A 17,906-nucleotide genomic window follows, 5' to 3' on the forward strand; every position below is an offset into this window, starting at 1 on the left:
ACTAATAGATCCTCCGGTGAAGTTCTTCTAGCCGGTGCGACTCGAAAGAGAAACAGAGGTCTCATCTCCGAGGCACGATGTTCGCTCGTTCGAGGTACTCCGTTCGACCGCTAATATCCATCGTTAACGAACTCGCCGGGGCTTGCGTAGCCAGCCGGTCGTTCGTACACCGTGTACGCCGTCCGGTTTCTTTCTCCGCAAGAAAGCCGATACATCGAGACGGACTCGTCTCCGCGACTCGAGTCCGCCTCGTTGTTAAATCCGCGGCGAACAACCCGACCGCCGGTAGATAGTCGCTCGAACACGTCGTCGAACGTGAAATAAGGATTCGAACGGCGATCCAGAACGGAGGGACAAAGATGAGAGTCGGAGGACTCCGCTTGCAGCGAGCAGAGCGAGGGCAGGGGGCAGGGGGCGAGAGATGGCAAAAAAGATCGAACTCATCCGCGGAGACACGGTGGCCACCGGGCCGTCCGAACCATGTCAGCAGTTTAATCAATGCATTTAGCCGAATTCCTGTCTGGCCCAAATAAAAGGCGAGACAGGAGGAGGTTACTGGCAAAAAACGCGACGCGCACGACGGATGCCTCTTTCCTCCGCGATCCTAGCCCCTTTCTGTATTCTCATTTCTCTCTCCTCTACCTTTTCTCTTTGCCCCACGGCACAAAGTCTTCGGGGCCCTGCCGGACCCCTGCCCCACCAACCACCTCCACCACTACCATCGTCGCTCCTGTCAACCGCCAAAAGTTGTTAAGTATTCCGCGGATGTATTCCATCCTCCTGCCCTCCCGCACACCCTTCTTCGGCCGCCTCACTCTCTCTCTCTCTCTCTCTCTCTCTCTCTCTGTCTCCCCTCGTCCTCCGCTTTACGGACGGACTCTTCTTCGAATAAGGTACGTCAACCGCAAGGATGACAACCAGACGGAAACCGACTGCCCGTTCTCGACTGGCCCCTCTCTCTCTCTCATCTTCTTCCATTCACGTTTTCGCCCTTTCCACGCAGTCCCAGTCCGTCCCAGGGCTAGATACGCTTTTTGCTTACGCGCTGCCAACGATACTCCGGCTCGATCGTTGCTGCGTTTGGCTCGGCGCGTTCGATGCGCCATCGACTCTCGTTGTATTTGCGAATCGAGACCGTTAGCGAGCCTGCCGTGTACTCCGGCCCGTCTACACACCTATACCTGATCTATCATTTCGCGACGTCAACGCCTCGGATAAAAATAACGTCACGGAAAATAGAACGGGTCGCTGTCGCCCCGAGATTTCTATGCACAGACAACGAGCAGGGTCTACGAGTCGGGCAGCGCTATTTCATTGATAGTCAACGAGTCTGCCGCGTTTCCTGTTCATCTCCGTTATCTCCGCGAGCATCTGAAAACCCGACGAATAAATTTCAGGCCGTGTCTCGTCGTCGTACGGTCTTTCCCCCTACTACGCGACCACGATCAACTTTGGAAAACCATCGTCGTGAGCAAGACGCGCTTAAAACACCGAAAAGAAAGCGGTACAAGGGGTAGTTGAGTAACGGCGCCGTTAAATTCCAACGTTCTAATAAGAATTGGCCGTAAACGTTTCGTTTATTTTGCCAATAAACCGAGCGGCGCGTTATCGATTCTTTATTTCTATTTGCGGCGACCGAGCCGCGCGTAAGAGCGCGGTCCGAGCGCAAGCTCGTTACGCCTGTCGGAAGTATAAATCAACCGCAAAGTTATTCCGCCGTACTGGCGGCCAATTCCCCGCGGGGCGGCTTCATGAAAACTGCTACCACCTTCTTATAAGCGACATCGCTGCGCCGAGTACGTATGTCGAACTGATTCGTTGCGCCTTTCGATACTTACGATCCCTTACGATAACGACGATTTACGGCGAAATAGCCGAGCCTACCGATAACAAACGAGCAAACCGCTTCCGTCACGTTGCTGTTCGCGCCAGCCACCTTCCTTCCTAGCTTTCGTCCTTCCTCGCCAACTCCTATTAAATTCCACGAACCGTCGATCGGTTTCGTTTTTGCCTACACCATCCATTTCGCGTCGGCCATCTTCTAGTAGGAATTTTCTCTTCCTTGGAATCTCAAGATACCTAGAACCGCTTCGTAATGTCGCCTCTGGAAATCTCGGCTTTCCTTCCAACTCTTGTTGTTTAGTCCGCAATTCCTTTCGCTGATCTATGCCGTTTTCCGTTTGCCGAAATTCTTTCCCTCGACGATTATTCTACGTTCTACGAGCGTAGAAACTTCTCCAAATCCAAATTTTATGCGACAGAAACGTTCGTGATAATTGGGCCGATCGGCAACGAGGAAATCGTTACTGAATTAACAAACGGATCGTAAAACGATTGATAATCGATAAGTCGGTCAGAGTACATCGACTCGCGGTATAATCGGCCCCGTTATATTATCGCGCGGGCTACTTACGATCGGCGACACAACGCGTTTAACGGATAAAATGCAACGCAGAGACGCGTAGTTTGATATTTGTCGGACGATTTCTCGTCGAATCTCCGCAACGATTTCTTCGAAGCGATATCTGCTCGTCGACGCGCACGAACAAATTAGCGATTCTTTCTAACGCGTATAGTCGAGCCGAGTACAAACAGCGAGACGCGAACCAACGTAATGGAACCCTCGTAATACCCTGAGAATCTAATTGTGCGGCGACCCCGAGCACGCGAAGAGGTCGCCGCATCTTCTCGATAATAAAGGAAGAATAATCGTAACGAGGTAGCGAGGCCCGTGTGTACAGTTAATCGCGGTAACAGCGGGGAAAATTATTGCTTAATAAAATAACGAGATGAAGGAAGATTGCACGGTAATCGCGAATCAGACACTGGTAACATTGTCGTGGCGCGAAGCATAATGTTGAAACCGATGCGATCTAATAATTATCCGGTTGGTAATCGTATCAAACTGTCTATCGTGTTTGCGAATGTTTCCGGAATAGCAACGTTAACAGGAAAGGCAAACGGTTCGCGACGCTTTTTCTCGCGATTCGATCGAGTCGAAAACGATCGGCCGACGACCAGATTTGTCCTAGAACGAATCGCGGCTCGGTCGAGCAAAACGCGAGCCATGGAAGACGGTTTTTGAGCGAGCGTGACTTTCCTCCGGTTCCCACGGGACTCTCAGACCCGACTTTTGTCCCATGATCGAGCAAAGCGGTGGAACCGACAAACCGGAGGAGTCGGTCGAGCATCCTTCGAGCGGACGAGGCCGGACGTTGGCGCACGCACTCATGACGAACAGACGACAGGCACGTAGAACCGAGACTTCTACGTGTATCGTACAGTCCCCGCCAGGAATTCATTCCGTCCCCGGTCCATTGTTCGCCGCCAGTTTCAACAGGCCATGTTTCAACGGATATTTAGCTGGCGGTAGCGGGCGTCGCGTTTCTCCTGCGAACTCGATTCAGCCGGTGCGCGAAATCGGTACGCGGGTTTGTCAGAGAAATCGAACGAACAGGCGAGGATTATCGCCGACGACGAAACTTTCCAGAAGAGAAAAGAGGCGCGTGAAAAGGCTAACGGAGAAACGAACGAACGAACGAACGAACGAACGAACGAGCGAGCGAGCGAGAAAGAACCGTCACGCTGATTTGTCATCGTAGAAACGTTCGGTGGAACGCGAACGCGACGACGCTTTTTCTTTCGCCAACGTTTAATTTTCCGGTGATTAGTTCGCGCTTGCCGAGACCACCGTCGCTAGCCGTTCATTTATAGTTCACTCGTTAACTCGTCGCTTTTAATTGCTCGACATCGGGTAGCTACAACCGGTACGGAGCTCCAAAACCACAGACCACCGTTCGCTTAATTTACGGATCTTAAGCACGCGGCACCGCTACCTAACCGGTAATTTAGACCTGAATAAAATTAAGATTTTATACCCGCGACAGTCATTAAGCTATAATTTTTATGTAATCCTCGTTGATGTTACGCCACATTCGCACGATCGCGTTCTCTGTCGCTCGCGCCTAACAGTCCCCTCGAGATTCCTGATTGATGAAACGGACTGTACGCGTACGCGATAATATACAGAGGAGCGTACAAAGCCGGGCCACCGTGCGTCTACGTGACACATGTTTCTACGTGGGTGCTGGACATTTTACGACTTTCGGTGCGCAGGTTCTCTGTGAAAAAAGCTCCGAGCGAAGAAGCGAGTGGAATGGAGTGGAGTGGAGTCGAGTCAACGGATTCGTTCCTCTCTCACAGAGAAGCGAAGCGTGCACGTTTCTTCTTCTCTTTAAGCCGCGATTCGGATCTCTCGCCAGATTTTTATCGACGACGAGCTTCGTTAAACTCGCATCTGATACGACCGCGGGTCTACGCGGGCGCCATTGTCGTTGCTGTATGCTGGATTCTCGCCCGAGGATAATTAATAATTTCCATGAAAATCGCATTTAACCGCGCACACATCGTGTTTCATCCGAATAGCGAAAAGGAGCGCGAACAACGCGAAACGCTTTCTTTTCTCAATTCGTAAATCACTCGGGCCAGCCAATTAAGACTGACAATACGTAGCGAAGCGATACGCCGGCCAGCCGAGGCTAAATTGGAAGAAATCTAGACGCTTCGGTAACGATCCAACGATACCCGGAAGAATCGACACCGCGGCATACTACGCGTGTGTCTACGGTAACGCGAACGTTAACGCAAACGCGACTGAGTATCGCGTGACAAACGCGTACAACGGCGCGATAACCGCGTTCTCGTTTCCCCTTTCTTCGCGCGTTTCCAGCCCCATGGAAATGCGGCTACGTAAACGCCAAATAATCGTTTCCCCTTCGCGATTACCTACCTTTAATCGGGCCAAGCGCGCGTCTGTCACGCAGATGTCGATTAAGTAAATACGAGGAAAGGAAGAAAATTCGTTCTACTTGCAATTAGATGGCAAATCGAGGCAAAGGGTTGGCGCTAGATCGGTCACGACGCTCGATTTTCGTCGATCCCTTCTCTCCTTTTTATTTCCTTTTTCTCTTCTTTTTTCGCGTCTGATCGTAGCACTTTTGGGGTCTCGTCTCTTCCGCTCGTTAGGCGTAGAGTCGGGGCTTATGCTAATTTTAAGTAGTCGCCCCAGTCGATTCTTTGCTAAAGCTATTAGGCGATCATCTCGGATAATCCCGCGATTCTGGGTTTACTCGGGACACGACTTTTCTAAGTTTTCTTCCTCCGCGCGGCTCTCGGCCATCGTCGAAAGCCGGCTGACGTCGTTCGAGTTCGCGTGCTCGTGTTTTTTCCATCCATCGAGCGCACATATATTTGCGTTGGGTCGGCCGTGAATGGGGTTAGACCGGGGATTACGCGTCACCAGGATATACGAACGGGTTCGGCCAAGACGCGTTAAAGGCTTCGGTGAAAAACGTACGGCGCGCGATCGCCAACCAACGCCAAACAACAGACGACTCAAACGCGCGAGTTTGTTTCGGTTTGGCTCGTTTCCCATTTAACGAACGAAGACGATACGGCGACCGGTTGTTCTAAACGTAGACGTGCGAACGGAGAAGATTTCATCGGCGTCCAACTAATGGCCGCGTTTTAATCTCTACCCAAAACGATCGTGCTTTTCGAGTAATTTAACGGTAATAGAGATACAAGGGTAGCTCGATTGCCCGTCTCCGCGTTGGACGAGCGGTCAGGTGCGTCGAGGTCCCTCGAGACGCGCCTCCGGAGGATGCACCTGTCCTCGTCCAGGTTGCCTTTCGTTCCTTCGTTTCACAGAACGCACGGTTCTATCGTTCATCTATCAAATTGGCCAGACATATAGATAAGAAAATAGGGGAACCAGCGAGAAGGCATCCGTGACGGAACACCCTGGTTGTTATTTGGTCAACGTCACCCCGCCGTCTCGCTCTAAATTCCTTCGACCGCTCGCGTCTCACCAATCTCACCTGCTCGCCACGCTAAATGACCACTCTCTCCGATGCCAGAGCTATCGTTGCCATCGTGATATTTCTCTCCCTCCCTCCCTCTCTCTCTCTCTCTCTCTCTCTCTCTCTTTTCTTCTTTCTTTTTACGTCGACTTATCGTAAAGGCACGTCGTTAACGACTTTTTATTCCCTCGCGTTTTTCTTTCACCCCTCGACGTGTTCCTTTGATCTTGCGGATAATGTGGCACGGTGGTGTTGCGCGATTCTCGGATAACCGACAAAAATACCGCGTACTTTTATTAACTTTCAACGCGACCACGTTCGACGTTTTCCTTCTTTCTTTTTTCTCTTTGGCTGTTTATCGCTCAACCGATCGGCAAATCGAATCGTCCACCATCGAATCGATCGCGCGACGATAAACACGGAGCGATCGTTCGCTAGATCGTTTTCGCCGTGAAACGCAAACAAGATTTGGACGAACAAAGACGTCGCGATACGGCTTCCAATAGATCCGAGGAAACAGTTATAAAAGTTGGCCGCGCGATATTCAAATAAGCCAACAAACTTCACGCGGAATGACGCTCGCGAGTAATCCGAATTTTAAGTCTCGCAACCTTTCTTCCGTGGTGAGATTCGACGGTAAGCGTGCATATAAATTACGTTATAAACTGTCCCGAGTTCTCGCAAAGTTTAACCGCGAATATCTCTTCATTTGCGAACGACGCGTTCAACGAGCACGACGATGCCTCGTGCGCCCGATCTTTCCGCGATTCTTTCAATGATACCGACTCGTTCTCATCGGAGTTCGTAACGCGGTTTAACGCGTCCTCGATATTTCTCGCGAATCGAAGAAGAACATAAAACGGGACTAGGCGCGAAAAACCAGACGAGAACGAACGAGCGGCTGGTGGTAACCGTGGATCGGAGTAGCAACGAGGACGCGCAACGTGGGATAATAACTTGATTACGCGGCAAGTTTTATCGAAAAATCATAAAGCAATTAATAACGTTCATTAGAGACGAGAGCTCGGTGGCGAGCAGGCGCGCGCGCACTCGCGCCCGTGCGATAGTAATTCCGTTTGATAGGTAATTAGACGAGGGAGCGGGTAATTGCGTTAATTGAGACCGAGACCAAGCGCGTTGGAACGTTGCGCAAAGCTTGGCTAGATATATGGAACCGTTCCGTTGTACACGCACGCCGTGGTCTCTCTAATCGCTCTAATCGCGGTTCTTCTTACTGGAAATAACGTAAAGTATGCCCAGACTCGTCTCCCGTCGCTCCTACCTCGTAGCTCGTTCGTCTCTCTTAGACGTCGCCTCGTAGAAAATCGCCTTTCATGGACACGTCGACGTTTCGCAACGTTCCAAAGATCTCGTCGTGTGTCGCCGGCTTCTCGATCGTTTTTTTTTTTTTTCTCTTTTTTTCTTCTTTTTTTTCGAAAAAGTCACCCGGATCGTCGCTTCGATGAAAACGACAGGATGGAATTCTCGAAGCGCGAGCCTCGAAATCGATCGAGTCGTTCTCCCTGGTGATTAATAGACGAAAATGGGAATCGCGTAGTCGAGGACGAATCTGTAGGTTGCGATCGGCCGCGTTCCTTACAGGGAATCGACGACCGAGAATATCGCTCGTACGTACGCGCGAATGTACGCGTTCGACGATTTACGAAGAAGCCCGTGGGAATTTCACGCGTTTTCCAGGACGCACGGTTTTCCAGGGCTCGATAGATCTTAACGATCTCGGATCGAACGACTGTTTACATGACGAACGCACGTCCCTTGACGCGATCCGAACCATTCGTCGCTGGAATTCTCGCCATCCAAATGCCCTCGGTCATCTAGTCCTCGAAATCGTGGCTCGTGTTCCTGGTGACGCTAACTTCGCGAAAACATTCTTCGTTTTCTATATACATTTACAAGGAACGGAACAACGCTTGCGACGCGTAGACACTTCCAACGGCGAATATCCCAAACATCTGCCGGGATCTAGCGTTCTCCGTATCTTTCTCTATCGTTCCTTCCTTTTCTTCCTCTTTTCTTTTTTTTTTTTTTTTTTACTCACAAGAGAACGTCGCGCAATAAAGCCGCTACCATCGGCATAATGCGGCCGTAAGCCCTTCCGATATTTGCCATTTTATATAACGTCTACTTACGCGGCGGAGCTCATATTAAAGTCAAGCAAGAAATACGGAGAGCCACGCCTGTACGTACGTATCGCCGTCACCGACGAAATTACCCGGAAAACCCTTTTTTCTCGTCCGCAGTTTCCACGTTTTGCTGTCCGATCGTTCGTGATCCGACTGTAATTTTACGACGATTAAAGGTTAAAGATCGATCGACGACACGGTATCGAACGAACGACGTTCGATCGTCCACGTAGAGAAGACGAAAAGGAAAGGAAAGATCGGATGGAGTCGACGAAGAAGATGAATTTAAGCCGCCTAAGTAAAGTCACCGAGTCAGATTTCGTAGGCGCTGATCCGATAGCGTTCGTGCGTCGCGTCGTTAAGCTTAATTCTGCGCAAAACGATACGTGCAGACGGCCGTACGTTTGTGTTCGATTCTTCCGCGCGTGGGTTTCTTCGCGAACCGGGAACAAACGTGATTCCGTGTGAATCTAGCGGCGCGATCGAGAATACGATCGAGTTAAGACGTAAACGCAGGCTGCGCCGGGAGAATGCCGGTCGCGCGAGCAAACGCGAGTTATACGCGATAGTTTATGGGAAGAAAAAACGGCAACAGCCAGACAGAAACGCGGGGCTTTATGTAATACGGCCGTTATTGAAGACACGAACTACATATCGTGCATTCGCGTTGCGCTCATGCTCGCGCGATATACCGCACTTCCCGTCGTCTGGCGAGAGAAAGAAGAGAGACAAGTATCCAATTAAAGGCAAGGTAGAATACTTTTGCGCTATCTTATATCGAACCGTGAGATGTATCGACGAAAACGGCCAAGAAACTCGCGTTTAACATAACCAGAATCGTTATGACTCAATCTGGCCGTAATTGGCGATATCGGGGATGCATATCGTCGTGACACACAGCCGACAAATTCGAGGAAGCCCGATAATCTCGAGAGCGTGCTCTATTATTAATATTAAACTATCTGATCGGCCGATCGGGAATACATTTACATTCATAAAAGAAGCCGGCGTTACAAGGGGACAAGGTTATCCGCGCCATTATTCCCGCTGATCCGCCGCGAAACCATTCCGCCTTGTTCCCGAACACGCGTTGATTGAAAGACCCGTCGATTAATTAGCACGCGAATGGACGACGACGGTTATGGAACGGTTAACGTTGCTGCACGCTTTCCACCGATGGATGCGACGCGCTGGCTCGAATGCCACCAACAGACGACATGGAAATGAGAAAAAGACCGAACGGTATTTAACGCGCGGCCTTTCGGCCACTGCTAACTTCGTAATCGCGTACATGAGTATCAATTAGCCGAGCTACGCTATTATTGCAATTATTCGCATGAATATGAATACGATATATAGGCAGGAAACGCGGTTCCCGTGGCTCTCACGGAACAATTTGTTTCCGACCCGCTAATTCGTGGAACAACGCCCATGTCGTTGAACAAATAATATCTCGAATAAGGAACCAAGTTTCGCGATATTCCGCTCCGATGACTTTTGAATAATACAACGCGATAACTGTCCACCGTTGCACGAGCGTTCGTTCTCGTTCTCGTTCTCGTGCTCGCAGTTTCCGAGCATTACCGGGTACACGATGATATCGAAACGCGATCCAAGATAAAAGTCGCTGCCTCGTACGGCGATCGGCGAAACGGCCAACAATTTCGGAAAACACGGTAACCCGTTATACGCAGTTCGGGTGTGGCTCCCGACGACGGGTCGCGTCGGTCCGGAAAGAAGAAGAATCGCATCGGAAACGAAAGTCTCTGCGGAGATTCGTCCCGGCCACGTACTTGTATATCCTGCCGTGTGTGCATTAATTTTGCACCGTTGTCACCGGCAGGTACATGCGTATTCATGAGACACAGCGAGGCTTATAAACGTCGGGCTATTAGCGATACGATTAAAATGTGCATTTCTCGGCGTTGTTTTAAACGCAACCCCGGCCCAGGAGCCTCGAACCGTAACTCTGCCAGTAGCCCCGACGCGAAGCCGCGTGTATAGTACGGGCCGCGCCTATTTCACCTACGCTCGCAATGTTTTATTTCCCTATTCCGCTTCCCTGCTTTATCTACCGGAAGAAATAATAATCCGTTTCGTTCCTGGCCCCGCTTTAATTCTCGCTCTGTCTTGCCAATTAATTCCGCTTTTTACCATTTTACACGGCACGCCGCGTCCACGAGTTTCACCACATACCCATCCTCGTCAGCCTCGGCCAACGATAAGAGACGCTCGATATCCGCTAATCTTCCGGTGATTATGAACGCTTTCCTTTAGGATATAGAGAGAAAGAGAGAGAGAGAGAGAGAGAGAGAGAAAACGGTCGTCGCGTTTCCAAGAACGCAACAGCGAGTAACGTTGGACAGCGTGGAGCGACGTCCAATATCTTCGACGAAATAGATTAAAAAAGGAAACAGAGGAACGAGCGAACGTTCGAGCGTTTCGCGTATGGGTAAACTGGGCTGGAAAAAGAGCGAAACGACTCTGCCGGATACTGGACAGAGTTTGGCGTACATATCCGACAGCGTACTCGTGCAACTGCACCGCGGACACGGAGAAAACCCGGCCCCCTGTCCGCATCGTTGCAAAACGGACGCATTTAGGATGCAGCTGCGAGTTCGTTAGAGCGTCTAACGCGCGTGTGCGAGCCCCAATTGTTTATGCGCGCTGGATGTAGCCACGGAGCGCACATACGCGTATCAGAGAGCGATGAATATGCATACCTTAATTCGCGGGGCTAATTGAATAATTTGTAAAACGCGGCAACCCGGCCCGGGCCACGACCTTTTTGCATTCCCCGCTACTCGCCGCCCGTGTACCATCGTGGCCACCGCGCCACCGCCTCGCCGCCGGCAACCACCAAACGCCGTCCAAGCAGAATGATATCCTTACCGATCCGAACGCTTCACCTGGTATGGATAGCTCGCCTAAAATGCGGTTTGGCACCCGTCGGTGCTTCGGGAACGCGACGCCCTCGACACCCTCGGCCCCCTTTCCACGCTGGCAACGCGTGTCCCTCCTCGAACCCAATGCCGATTCTATTTGTCAGGAAACTCGTTCCCTTTTCTTTCTCTGGTCCGCGCGTGTCTCGTCCTTCGACCATTCGCCTCCTTTTTATGAATCGCGGGACGAGCCACGAAATACAAGCGCGCGCGCTGCTTTCCTAGGCGTTCCAGCGGATCGAACTCTTAGACGAACAAGAGATACTGTTATCCGCGATTAACCGATGGATAGGATGTACGAAAGTGTCCCCTGGTAGCGCAAAACAGAGGAGAACGCACGCGAGGGGAAGAAGGGAGAGGGCCGAGAGCGAGATGGAGCGGTTCGTGGGCCTATTCCCCCTGTTAGCTGATGAATGGGCCCAAGGCTCCTCCTTACTTATGCGATGCGTGCCCCCGACGGCATACATCACTGCCAGCTAACGTTTTTACGGGGCACGATGCGAACAAGAATATGATTACGCGCGTTAACATTCTTGGAATATCGTTGGTCCGCGGTCGTTCCGTCCAAGGATCCGTCGGCCATTCGTCTTTTCCAGAAGGAGGTATAGCAGGCCGGCGGCGTGCGGCGCGTATCGCTCGATGGTTCGATTTCGCGCAACGAAACACGCGTGAATTACGCGCATCGTCGGATAACTCGCCTAGATTCCTCCCACGACTTTATTACGCGTGAAATTGGCGGACGATCGCGCGGCAAGCCTACGAGCCAGCGTTTCAGACTCGAGCAGCGAACGCATAAATTTCGTAATTAACTGGCAATTATGATAATCGGACGACGGGCGAGGGTAGCGTGTACTCCTTCCTCGTTCCAACCGGATCGTTGATTATCGCCCGATCTCCGCCGTCTCGTATAAATCTCCGCAAGTAACGGCGCGATTTTCCGACCGAGCTTGCCGAGAAAACCTGCCGGCTGCCACGCGGTGGATCCCTCGATTCGGAACGTGCTCGACCGAGCGATACGGCAAACCCGTCGCACGACGATCGTAATGGCAGAGCGTTCGGCGAGGAAATCAGTTGTCGTACGATCGACGATTTAACGACAAAGGCCTAGAAACAGGAATATCCAAAGTTGGCTGACGTCGTAGGGATTCTCGGTGGAGTGGCAAAGGCCCGGCGAACGAACGATTCCCTCCGGTTCTCCGTTTCTCTCTCCCTCTCGTTTCGGTCTGGCCGCGTCGCGCGCTCGTTCCCCAATGGAGAGAGACGCGCGCGAGCCTGCCAGAGGTCCTTTGATCCTCGGCATTCGGTGTCGGCAAACAGGAACTCCACTGGTGAACGCAGCCACCGCGCTTTAATACCTCATGCAAATTTCAGGAAAAGGGCGCCCCACACGACCCTCCCACCCTCCTCCATCCTCCTCATCCTTCTCGCTTTCCTTCGTCTCATCCTCCTCGAGCTCGGTGATAGCCCGCTATATTGCTTTTCGAACAAATCGTTATCCGGTTCGTACGCTTTGCCTCTCCATATCGGCAAGTCGACTACCGAGCAAATTTCAAATTTACTCCTCCATCGGCCTGCAAAAACCAGAAAGCTCAAAGCCTTCGTAGCTCTCCTGTCCTATCAGTTTCCTCGAGCTTCCCCCTACGGATCGTTCCTCTTACGGATCGCTATAGCGATCGTAACAATACGTCTCCTTGTTTCCGCCGCGTTCTAGGCCATACGCTATTCCATTTCTAACCTCGTCCCTTTTAGTTACCCTCCTCCGGCGACATTGTTTTTTCAGCTACCTCCGCGTGTTTCTCCCTTTCCTTCCCTCCATCCCTCCCTCCCTCCCTCCAGGAACGTACGTTCGCCGATCCTTTTCCTCTGTCACCTTCTTCGCTTCTTCCGCGCCGTAGTTTACACCAGCCGATATACATACAATGCGGTGCAGAGCAATGCCAGATCAAACGTACGTAGGTGCGACCAAGCGTTGTTTTTTCTTTCTTTTCTTTCTTTCTTTCCTTCGTGGGCCACGAAGGATCCCGTTCCACCCTGAAGAATTTATTCTCGGTGAATTACAGGTTCCCCGGAGCAACTCGTCACCGTGGCCAACGCCATAGCGTTATCGTTTCTGTGCAACGGTCGTAAGCGTCGTTGGTGCAAATGCGAAGCACGCTCGATCGTCACCGTACGCTCCGAAACCCCGTGCATCCCGCTTCTGACGAGCCTACTTAATCGTCCTGAACTTCGTGGGGCCGAATCGTTGCACGCGCGCCTTAACAATGCAAATTATAGCGTGGAAGCGTATGACGAGTTGGAAAGTACGCGCGAGAATCGTCCGAGAGTGTCGATTATCGGAACGAGGGGACACGAGCTCGAACCGCTTGCGTGGATACGCCGAAACAAGCAAAATTATCCGTCGCGCGGATAAGTTTTATTTCTGAAATCAAAGTTATCGATCGAACGCCCGATCACAGCGTATCCTCATTTGGAGAGCGATAATTTTGCAGACGCATGGCCCTCGGCGGTTTTTGAGGTTTCGTGGTTTGGAAAGTGTCCATTGGCGTACTGTATGGCTGGCTATACCTGTATATTTGTCTACGCACTCATGCCCCAAAGCCGTTCGTTCCAACCAACGAACCGCATAATCCTTGACGAGAGAACCTCGTCAATCACGGCCTCGATGCGCTAGACGAATCGATAGGTACGAATTTATCTGTGGCTACTCCCGCGGACGCTTTCATCGTTGATTCGCTCTCGTTGGGATCACGAAGTCGATGAATCGAGCACGTTTTCGACATCGAACGCTCTTGTGTTCCGACCGATCGTTCGTTCCCACGATTTCGCGTATCGACGCAAAAAAAAAAAAAAAAAAAAAACTAGAGAGAAGAACGAAAATCGCCAGGAAGACCGTAGAAGTTGGGCTATCGATGCTTTCGTACGGTGACACGAAGGATCGACGCGAATCGTTTCGTGTAATACGTTTTGCAACCGCTCTACCGTGAGACGCACGGAAAAAATCGAGAGTGACTCCTATCCGATCCGGACGAATCCATGTTTATCAATCACCTTGAGAGATTAAAAGATAGAGTCGGAGTGGTTGGAAACGGCACGACCGGTTTACGCGGGGCTTGCAATCAATCGCGTTTCGTAAAGTGACGCAACGAAGAGGTCGAAATCCGCGCGATGGAAATCCGTGGAAAACGATTTGCCCGGCAAAAGGAGGACTCTGGCCATCTCCTCTGGCAAAGGAATCCCCGTGGAGGTGGTCCGTGAACCAAGGTGGGTACCAGAAGGGTACCGAAGGACGTCGGAGGAAGCATGGAGTCCTCGGTTGGGCGCGGGTAACTTTTTTGCACCGCGAAATGGCCCAGAGAATGTCATCCAATGAGGGTGAAGTAAAGGGAAAACAAGTAAAATAATGATAAAAGGCGGAGCCCGCGGCGTGATTTGATTGGTCGAGATATCGCCGGCGTTCGAGTCAACCCGCGAAGAAGAGGGGGTTGTCCTCTCCTTTCTCTCTCCTCGTCTTTCTCTCTGGCCCTGTCTCTCTCGATTTCTCGTTCCTCCTCTTCGCTTCTCTCCACCACACACCTTCGTCCCCGCTTTTCTCTCTCCCTCGATCCTTTTCTCGTCTCCTTTATGTCCGTCTCGTTTCGACCGCTACGTGCTCTCTCTCTCTCTCACTCTCTCTCTCTCTCTCTCTTTCTCTCGTGCGCACACAACACACACACACACACATACACACCACATTGGCTTACTTTATTCTCCATTCTCTGTCGGTCCATGCTCCGTGATCGTGTCCTGACTCTGGCAGAACCATCGGTTCTCCCTCCTCCCCTTACTATCCTCCTTCAACTTCTTTTCTTCTTCTTCGCTTCAGCGTCTTCTTTCTCTGCGCTCTACTACGTCATCGTCATCACCGTCGTCGTCGTCGTCGTCGTCGTCGTCGTCTTTCTTCTAGGCCCTGTCTCTTTGCTCGCAAAGATACACTTTAATCGATAGAAACGGTGGCAACTAGGGTACTCGATCTGCGCGTGAAATATATATTTCAAACGATCGCGATAAATCTCGAAAAACTGGATATCGACGAGTGTAACCTTTTTCCTGGCCAAGTGCTGTTCGGCCAAGATGCCACGGCGAATCTCGTTCGACAGAAATATCGTACATCGATGATAGGAGAGAGGAAAGAGTAACTCGTTGCGGAACCATATGCGGGAAGCATAGGTCAAAGAGATGATTAGCGTAGCGAAAATTCGGAGGCCGTCACGTGTTCCGAGGGGCGGTTTCGTGGCGGAAAAGTATATTGACTCGTGATACGCCATCTGTGCGAAGGAGGCACCCTCTCGTCGGCATTATTGGCAAAATTAATAAGCCCCGTGATCGCGGTAGGTCGAAATGGGAAGTGGTTAATTCTGGCTTTACCCATGGACCCGATGTTGGCGGATTAGAAACCTTTCCAAACGAATGGAAATTGTTTGCTCGACGAGAAGCAACACGCCGAGGGGTTGCCGCGTCTCCAACTTGCTACGCGCGTATCCTAAAGAAGCATCGGTGATAAATTATTGCTGTCTGCCGCTGAATTCAGTTGCCGTAATCTCCGATACTCATTATGGCGCATTAAACCGAACAAGTTCTCCAAATAAGCGTTCAAGGTTTACCGATTAATCGCTACCGATAATTTGTCGTACGCTGATTTATCGTCGCTCTATCCGTGCTCGATTCTCTCGTTCTCGTTAGATTCGACTTCTTTTTTCCTCCAAGTACCGAGATAAAAAGATCCACGTTACACGTGCTCGTTTACGAATACGTCCTTCCGACATGCCGCCTTGGACTGCGCGATACAATAATTATTAAGAACACGATCGAGCACGACGAAACCGATAATGTTGCCGATCCGATCTATTTCAGCGACTGGATGACGTCTGAAAAATGAGTTTCCCATGCTTCCAACACTCTCGGTGAAGCGAGACGCGCGTGTCGTTGCAGGTCGAAACGGCTGGCGACGCGGTACCGAAAATTAACGCCACCGCGAATCAAGACGACAATGTGATTCATCAGTTAAATCCGCGTGCATAATCCTTTACACAGCGTCCGATCCCCGTCCACTAACGTAGATACCAACGTAGATGGGGAGGACGAACGTAGCTACGGAGGAGAAGCGGGGTTGACGATGGTGGTTGGTTCTGTCAGCAGGGACTACGAATTATAATCACAGTTGTGGTTCGTGCGGCTACGGGGGTGGATCGAGGTGGACGATGGAAGAGGAGCCAGAGGAGGAGGAGGGCGACGACGACGACGACGTTCGTCCGCTCGAGGGGATGGAAAAGGGTGTATTTACCCAGCAACGGTATACACCGGCGCCACCGAGGACGAACCTAGATGGAAATCTGCGGCATTCAGAGGCACTGGGCAAGAAAATTGGCTGACAACATTTCGCACGGCCGTCGAATTGCCGATCCCGTCCCCTTCCTGGACAGGAGGCCGTGTTCACCGATATTTACGCCGGACGAACTTGACGCATCGTTCTAATCGTCCTGGCAATTTATCCTTCCTTTCCTATGCGGGATGCACACGATCCGCGGCATAAAATCGCGATCGGTCTGGTCGTAACACGGAATCCGCTCGACGCAACGACCACGCGCCAGTTATTTCTTTACTCTTTCGGTATTACAAAGCGGCGAATAACGTTCGATCCGAAGGGCATTTAACTAGGATCGAAACGGAGAAAAGCGTTTGTCGTGCTGAATGTGACAGAGACCCGTTAACGAGCAACGTGGCACGACTATATCGAATGGCCGCGTTTATTTCGGCAAAAGGCTTGGAGGCGTTTCCGACGAGAAGCCCTAATGATCGCCTCGTGCCGACAACCGGCGAATCCCGGCCAAATAAATCCGGCTTGATTGAATCATTGTTAAGCGAAACCGCGTTAAATACCCGTGAAATTAACCCAGACGATCCGTGCGCGGCACGCGATCGCTGATTGGCTCCAGGGTATCGCCTTTAAAGTGCCATTAGAGGGCACCTCGTTCTCCGCTCCGAAACCATTGATTAATGACTTGTCTGCAACACCGAGCCGCGTCTCTTGCAACAAAATCTTCCGCTAACGTATCCTACGAACCATCTTGCACAGGCGCCTCTCGACCCTCTCGTCTTTTTCTCCGATTCCAGGAATTTCACCGGGATTGTACGAACGTCCGCGCAAATTTAATCGGTAAACAATTTATTGTTCCAATAAAGGTCGGTCGGTGGCTCCGAGGGGGCAGGCGAACCTACGGCAAACCTGTCGCATCCTTTTCATTTCGTTGGTGATAATTCCGTCTTTGAGCCAGCTCCGATACAATCCGCGGTCGGACATTAGGGTGATGGCACGGACATATGGGAGCACCATGTGGTCACCACCGTGTCAGCGAAAGAGGAGAGAGAGAAAGAGCATAGAACCCCTGAGAGCGAGGCAACCGCAGCAGGCGATAGGGATATAGGCGACCACAGATTCAAACGGATCCGACGGCTAAACGCTCGCCGCAATTTGTAGCAATTTGTTAAGTAGCCGGCCAGAACATTACCTATATTGCGTTTACTCCCCTTGACCGGAAGATATACGGGGGCAAGTTCAGATTTATCGTTCTCGCTAACGGAACAGATCGGAGAAAAGAAGTCACGAGCCTGTGTGAGTCAGGATAAATTTGCTCGCGAGGCGATAAACGTTCGGCGTGTTGTGTAGGTCTTTGCAAATTCGCGGAAAGAACAGAGCCATTCGTTACGAAAAGAGGCGGGACCATCGCGTTTGTCGAGCGAAAATAACTTGACCTCGTTTCAACGAGTCGACGCTTCGATGCGCGACTTTTCGTCGAGTCATCGCCGATGAAAAGCAAAAACGAGCTGCACGGAAAAAGCTACACGCGAGCGAGGAAAAAGGAATCCAGTGTAACGCAAAGATTCCGTGAAATCGAGGTTGGAGCTGGCAGACAATTTAAATC

At 51.2% G+C, this 17,906-nt stretch overlaps 1 protein-coding gene across 9 annotated transcripts in view; it reads left to right on the forward strand.

Annotated features, from left to right (window-relative positions):
• Window positions 1-17,906, forward strand: part of LOC105666158 — a 112,628-nt gene that overhangs the window by 75,814 nt on the left and 18,908 nt on the right. Inside the window, exon 1 of one of the 9 annotated variants that reach the window (XR_007225314.1) lies at window positions 12,086-17,906. The exons of the other annotated variants lie outside the window; for them this stretch is intronic. The gene's annotated coding sequence lies outside the window, so the exon portion shown is untranslated. Of the gene's footprint in view, window positions 1-12,085 lie in introns of those variants that run through there. 9 annotated transcript variants of the gene reach the window in all.

This window comes from Bombus terrestris, chromosome 10 (genome assembly GCF_910591885.1).
Source record: "Bombus terrestris chromosome 10, iyBomTerr1.2, whole genome shotgun sequence".
Lineage (NCBI taxonomy): Eukaryota > Metazoa > Arthropoda > Insecta > Hymenoptera > Apidae > Bombus > Bombus terrestris.